The 6328-nt window shown below is 37.2% G+C and overlaps 1 pseudogene; it reads left to right on the top strand.

Annotated features, from left to right (window-relative positions):
* The first annotated feature begins 4036 nt into the window (after nucleotides 1–4036).
* Nucleotides 4037–6328, top strand: part of LOC116529032 — a 6727-nt pseudogene continuing 4435 nt past the window's right edge.

Below are 6328 nucleotides of genomic sequence, written 5' to 3' on the forward strand. Positions count from 1 at the left end.
AGCCTGGCCAACACAGCAAGACCTCATCTCTAAAGAAAAAAAAAATTTTTTTCATTGGAGTTCCCAGTGGCTTGCACGTGTAATCCCAACACTTTGGGAGGCCGAGGCCGGCATCACCTGAGACCAGGAGTTCGAGACTAGTCTGGCCAATATGGCTAAACCCTGTCTCTACTAAAAATACAAAAAATTATCCAGGCACTGTGGTGCACATCTGTAGTCTCAGCTACTTGGAGGCTGAGGCTGAGTATTGCCATAACCCAGGAGGCGAAGGTTGCAGTGAGACAACACCGTGCCACTGTACTCCAACCTGGGTGACAAAGTGAGGCTTACTCCAGCCTGGGTGACAGAGCGAGACTCTGTGTAAAAAAATAAAAACAAAACAAAACACCTCAATTCAAGTTTGGCCTGTCCTTGTGTGGGGTGGGATTTAGGGAAAATTGTATTGTTTTCATTTTGTCACTTTCTTTACCACTTGATGTATTACAATTGGTATAGAGATCAAACCAGCTTAAATTATACACTCAGGTCAGATTTGAAGAATAAAGGAAGTCACAACAGGTCAGCTAAGGGAGTGGGTGTGGAACCAGGAAGAGGCAGAACTACCTCTGCCTTTTTGGTGATGAGAAAGATGTCTTAATTGTATATGCCTGTGTTTTGCTTTGTTTCATTTTAAACACCAGGTGAGACATCTCCTTTTACCATACCAGTTTCCTCCAGTGGCTGCATTGAACTGTCTATAACTTAGAGATCCTTGTGTGTGCACATGTGTGTGCATGTATGTATGTGTTGGAGGTGGGCCCAAGGCAAGCAGGCAAAAGGGGTTGATTTTGTTCCATCCTTTGTCCAATTCCAGGTGATTATAATGCATCACAGGTGACTTACAACATCATACATACGTAAGCTTTCTGACTGCTGCTGATATTCATTTATATGCAGCATGAACTGTTTCACCTTCAATTTTATTGAGATGCTTTCCCTGTCTTCATACATTTAGTTTTGAGCCTTTGTTTTTGACCCAATCACTTTTACTTTAGTCACACTCCCTGAAGTGTTTCTTTCTTCTTTGGCAGTAAACATTTTCCATCTTGACGAATGTTGTGGTCGAGAATAAAACAGCTTTTATTTGTTTGATATAACAAATAAATAAATCTGAGAACAATTTGACGTTCTCAGATAAGGAGCAGCTTCTTTTCTTTCTATGCCATACATTGCCTAGCAGTCCTGTGGTTGGCACTCAATGGTTATTTATTCAAAAGAAAATAAATGTTCATGAATATTACCTTGGATATCACATTCATTTATTCACCCAGTTTCTATCAGCTCCTTTTGTATCACCCTGGAGTGAAAGTCAGGGCACAATAAACCTTCGTAAACTTTTAAAAAAATTTAATAGGCTTTACTTTTTAGAGCAGTTTTAGGTTTACAGAAAAATGAGCAGGAAAGTACGGGGAGTTCCCATACACCTTCTTTCCCTACCACAGTTGCCCTTTTTACTAACATCTTGCATTGGTGCAGTACATGTGCTGTGTATCTGACGAGCCAATATTGATACATTATTATTAATAAAGTCCATAGTTTGAGGCTCAAATACATTATTATTAACAAAGTCCATAGGTTAGGGCTCAAATTTGAGCCTCATTAGGGTTCAATTTTGGTATTGTACATTTTATGGGTTTTGACAAATATATAACGACATGTATCTAATATTACACATCATACAGAATTGTTTCATTGCCCTAAAAATCCCCTGCTCCCCACTGATTTATCCTTCTTTCCCTCCCTCTGAGCCCCTGCTAATCATTGATCTCTGTAGTTTTGCCTTTTCCAGAATGTATGTAGTTAGAATCATACGTAACTTTTGCACACTGGCTTCTTTCACTCAGCTATGTGCTATTGTTTCCTCCACATTCCTTCATGATTATAGACTTTAAAAAGTTTGTCAACTGTATTAAATACCTACTATGTGCCATACATGGTGATGGGTGCTGAGTAGACAAGACAAACAAAATTACTGTTCTTGATCTAAGCTTTGAAATTATCCAATAGTCAGTGTCCAGCAACAGCGAATTTTCCAATTCAGCAGGCACTGTTCCTAGTATGTTGACGCTCTTCTCTTCCTTCCCTGAGGAAATCACTTGCTAACATCAACTATGATGAGATCAATATTACCTATAACGCCATAACTGATTTACCATTTTCCATACTAACCAGTTTCAGCTCCTTCGTGTAACAAGAATGAGCCTTTCTGGTTTCGTTTACAATGCAGATACTTTTCTTTCTTATTTATTTATTTTTAGAGATCGTGCCATGCTCTGTCTCAGGCTGGAGTATAGTGACATAATCATGACTCACTGAAGCCTTGAACCCCTAGGTTCAAACCATCCTCCCACCTCAGCCTCCCAAGTAGCTGGGAACACAGCCGCATGTCACCACTCCCAGCTAATTTTTATTTTTTATTTGTGAAGACAGGGCCTTGCTATGTTGCCCAGGCTGGTCTTGAACTCCTGACCTCAAGTGATCCTCCTGACTTGGCCTTCCAAAGTATTGGGATTTGACATGGAGTCATGGCACCTGGCCCTGTCCTAAGTCTTGACTACAAAACCTGATGAAGCAAGAGAAAGGCAACTGCCCCCAAAAGGTGGTCTTCAGCTGTGTTGTTTTGTTTTTGTTTTTTAACCTAAAGAATATCTAGATCTTCCTTCCTAGCAAATAACTAACATATATCAATTCATTTCTGCCTATTGTCAGCAATAAAATCAAAAATTATAGTTAAACTTTCAAAAGACAATTTGTGAATCACCAATAATATTGATGAAAAAATACATAAGGCATCCTCCAAGTCTTTGGCTGGTTTTCTCCCCAGGATAGGCAAGATACTCATATATAGTAGATTTCACTGGAGTCACAAAGAGGGGAATCTGATCCTAGGTTCTAATCAGTTTTGTTTTATTTAAAAATATTGCATGTCTTATGCTTCTTATCCTTGTTCATTATTGTTCACTCTTAACATGGAGCTAAACTGATGGATCTCCGTGATAATTAATGGCAGTTTTCAGTTTTCAGTGAATGTGGGGCATAATTTATCCTAATTTAAGGAGCAAGAATTTATCCTTTTACACAGAAAGTACTTAAGCCATTTGAATTCTGCTGTGTTTATCTTCTGATAAGGCTAGATAATGTCAAAAATTGAATATATTATGAAACAAAGCAGTATAATTGTACACATAAAATTAGAAACAATAGTTCTAAGAACATGAAAATATACAGCAGATCAGTATGTTATTTTAGTGTTGTTTCCCCTGTAAGCACTGAGGTTTTCTGTACTATCCATGTATTACAGAGTCATGAGAACCAAACCGGTTTTAGCCAGATTAGAAAATAGACGATATAGAATGATATCATGATGCTGGAAGAAATGAATTAAATAATTAAATCTCTGACTAATACAGGAACACAGTGGTGATACTGAGATACCCTATTTGTCATTGAATCTTTTCCTAGCTTTTATTTTAAAGTCTTAGGCCTACAAAAGAGGACTGTCAAAATGGATATTAAATCACAAAGAATGTGAACACCCACAAACAGACAATTCTTTTCATCTCTGATGCAAGAAAGAAATCTATAACTGAAAGATAAGAAAATCTGGAAATGGGGCTATATATAATATATTAAATTTTATATCAAGAATTGTGCATCTGTTTGTGACCAAAAATATTTCTACACCAAATATAAGAAGGGGGTGTGATGATTTCAGTTATTCAGGATGATTATGATTGATAATAAAAAAGAGCATTTTAAAATGAAAATTATTTAGAATAATAGCTTTTTCTCCCCTTGTGGTCTATCTTCACATGTAGGATGCAGCTGAAATTCTTTGTCTTAGAGATAATTCTTATTGTCTTTGAATACAAGCCTATTACATATATTTTCCTTCATTAATCTATCCTTAGATGCCTTAATCACTGCTGCTGTTTTATTTGCTTCTTTTAATGAGGGAAGTAATACACGGAAGGAACAGAAAATTGTTGTCAGATGAATGGGTGCCTGTGACTTGCCAGGCCCTAGCACAGGTACGGCAGGGCATACAAGATGAGTGAGTCCTTGTATCACAGCAGTCTGTAAAGGAGCCAGTGCTGGCTGGAGACGTGTTGGAGCCCAAGGCTCAGGAAGAATCAGTAATACTGATCCTGTCTTTATTTTAAATTCTAATATTTTGCTCAACTTCAATTTTTTGCATTATTTTGATTTGTTAAAACACTTATTTCAAATACTATATTATATACAATTAGAAAATGGAGTTATTCAGTATGTACTGAATATGGTACATTCTGCAAGATACGTTTCATAAAGGTAGGGGAATGTTCTAGACAAAAAGGGTCTAAAGAGACGTAATTAAATGCAATGAGTGAAAGTTGATTGGATACTGATTTGAAACTACTGGATTACTGAGCTCTTTGGCATCCCCTTAAAATTTGCAACTCAAGTGAGTGCCTCACTTGCCTTCCCCTGGTTCCAGCCCTGGAAAGAACACCAGGGGCAGGATGAACCCTGGGTGAAGGTGTCTATGGAATGAACATAAACATCTGGTTAGGGTGAGTAATCAGAAAAGCTCACAGGAAGCTTTACAGGATGAGTAGGATTTCTGCCTGTCAGAGATAGTTGAAAAGAGAAGGAGGTGGAAAGAAGGCCTCTCAAGTGGGAAGAGCATGGACAAGGGCATCAGCAGCATAGGTGTCAGTCAATCTGGGGTGGGATGTGCATAAGGTAGTAATGGGAGAAAAGACAGAAAAGAGAGGTTTAGCTCACCCTTCTGTGAGCTCCCTCTTTAAATCAGTAGGCAATTAATGAGCAGTCAGTGAAATTTTTTTCTTTTGATTTTAAATGAAAATGTATTTTTAAATGTTTTCTTAAATTCTTTTCAGACACTTTATAAAATGCAGTTTAAAACTTAAAGTGTATTGTTGCTATTGTTTAAGATAAATGCCTCTTCAAATCCCTTGTAAAATGCTGTAAGTGGAACTAGGATGTCAGAAATTTAGAAGCAAGTACATTCTGTCCCCGCCAACTTTTTAGAGTATTGAATTATAATTGATATACAGTAAATTTCACATATTAAAAATGTACAACTTAGTAGTTTTGATGTTTGTATAGAACTGTGGAACCATCATTGCAATCAAATAATGAATTTAATCAAATATTACCCCGAAAATTCTCGCAATCCACCTTTCCTTCCTTTCCCCCCTCTGCCTCCTTCCCCAGATAACCATTGATCTGCTTTCTGTCACCATAGATTAATTTGCATTTTCCAAAATGTTATATATATGTAATTATGCAATATGTACCGTGTATGCTACAGTCTGGAAGATGCTTCTTTTTTCAAAAGATGGAGGAATGTTTCAGATTAAAAGACTAAAAAAATAAAAGAAAAAAATGCAATGGGTGCAACTTGATTAAATGCTGGTTTGAAAACACTGTAGACCCTACTAGGGAAAATTTGAATAGAATTGAATACAGTGACAATAGGGAATCATTGTTAATTTCCTTGGGTGTAAAAATTATTATTTTTATGTAGGAGTCTAGCCTAATATTGTATTTTGAAGCATTTAGGGGTAAAGTGTCATGGTTTCTATAATTTACATTTAAATGGTTCAGAAAAATATTTAAATAAAGCAATATGGAAACACTTGAACAACTGTTAAATCCCTAGAGTAGGAACCTGGGTTTTCTATATAGTAGAACTATTTCAACTTTTCTGTATCTTTGAACTTTTTTATAATAAAAGTTGGGAGGAAAATAGGACAGAAAATTAAAAATCAGGACTGTCCCAGAAAATGTAGACTATAATCAATCACCAAGTCCTTTTCATACCAGTGTTTAACTTCTCACTGGTATCTTCTCTATATTCAATCTCAGCACTTCACACCTGATTTAGAATAAGCATATATCTTAAACAAAAGTAACAATAAATAATGACCTTTTCCTCACGTCATATACAAAAAGTAACTTAAATTTGATCATAGGGCCTACATCCTAAAGCTAAAAAAAAAAAAAAAAAAAAAAAAAATTGGCCGGGTGCGGTGGCTCAAGCCTGTAATCCCAGCACTTTGGGAGGCCGAGGCGGGTGGATCACGAGGTCAAGAGATCGAGACCATCCTGGTCAACATGATGAAACCCCGTCTCTACTAAAAATACAGAAAAAAATTAGCTGGGCATGGTGGCGCGTGCCTGTAATCCCAGCGACTCAGGGGGCTGAGGCAGGAGAATTGCCTGAACCCAGGAGACGGAGGTTGCAGTGAGCCGAGATCGCGCCATTGCACTCCAGCCTGGG

The sequence above is a fragment of the Sapajus apella genome, unplaced genomic scaffold (assembly GCF_009761245.1).
Source record: "Sapajus apella isolate SASKATOON/1434 unplaced genomic scaffold, GSC_monkey_1.0 scaffold61, whole genome shotgun sequence".
Taxonomy (NCBI): Eukaryota; Metazoa; Chordata; class Mammalia; order Primates; family Cebidae; genus Sapajus; species Sapajus apella.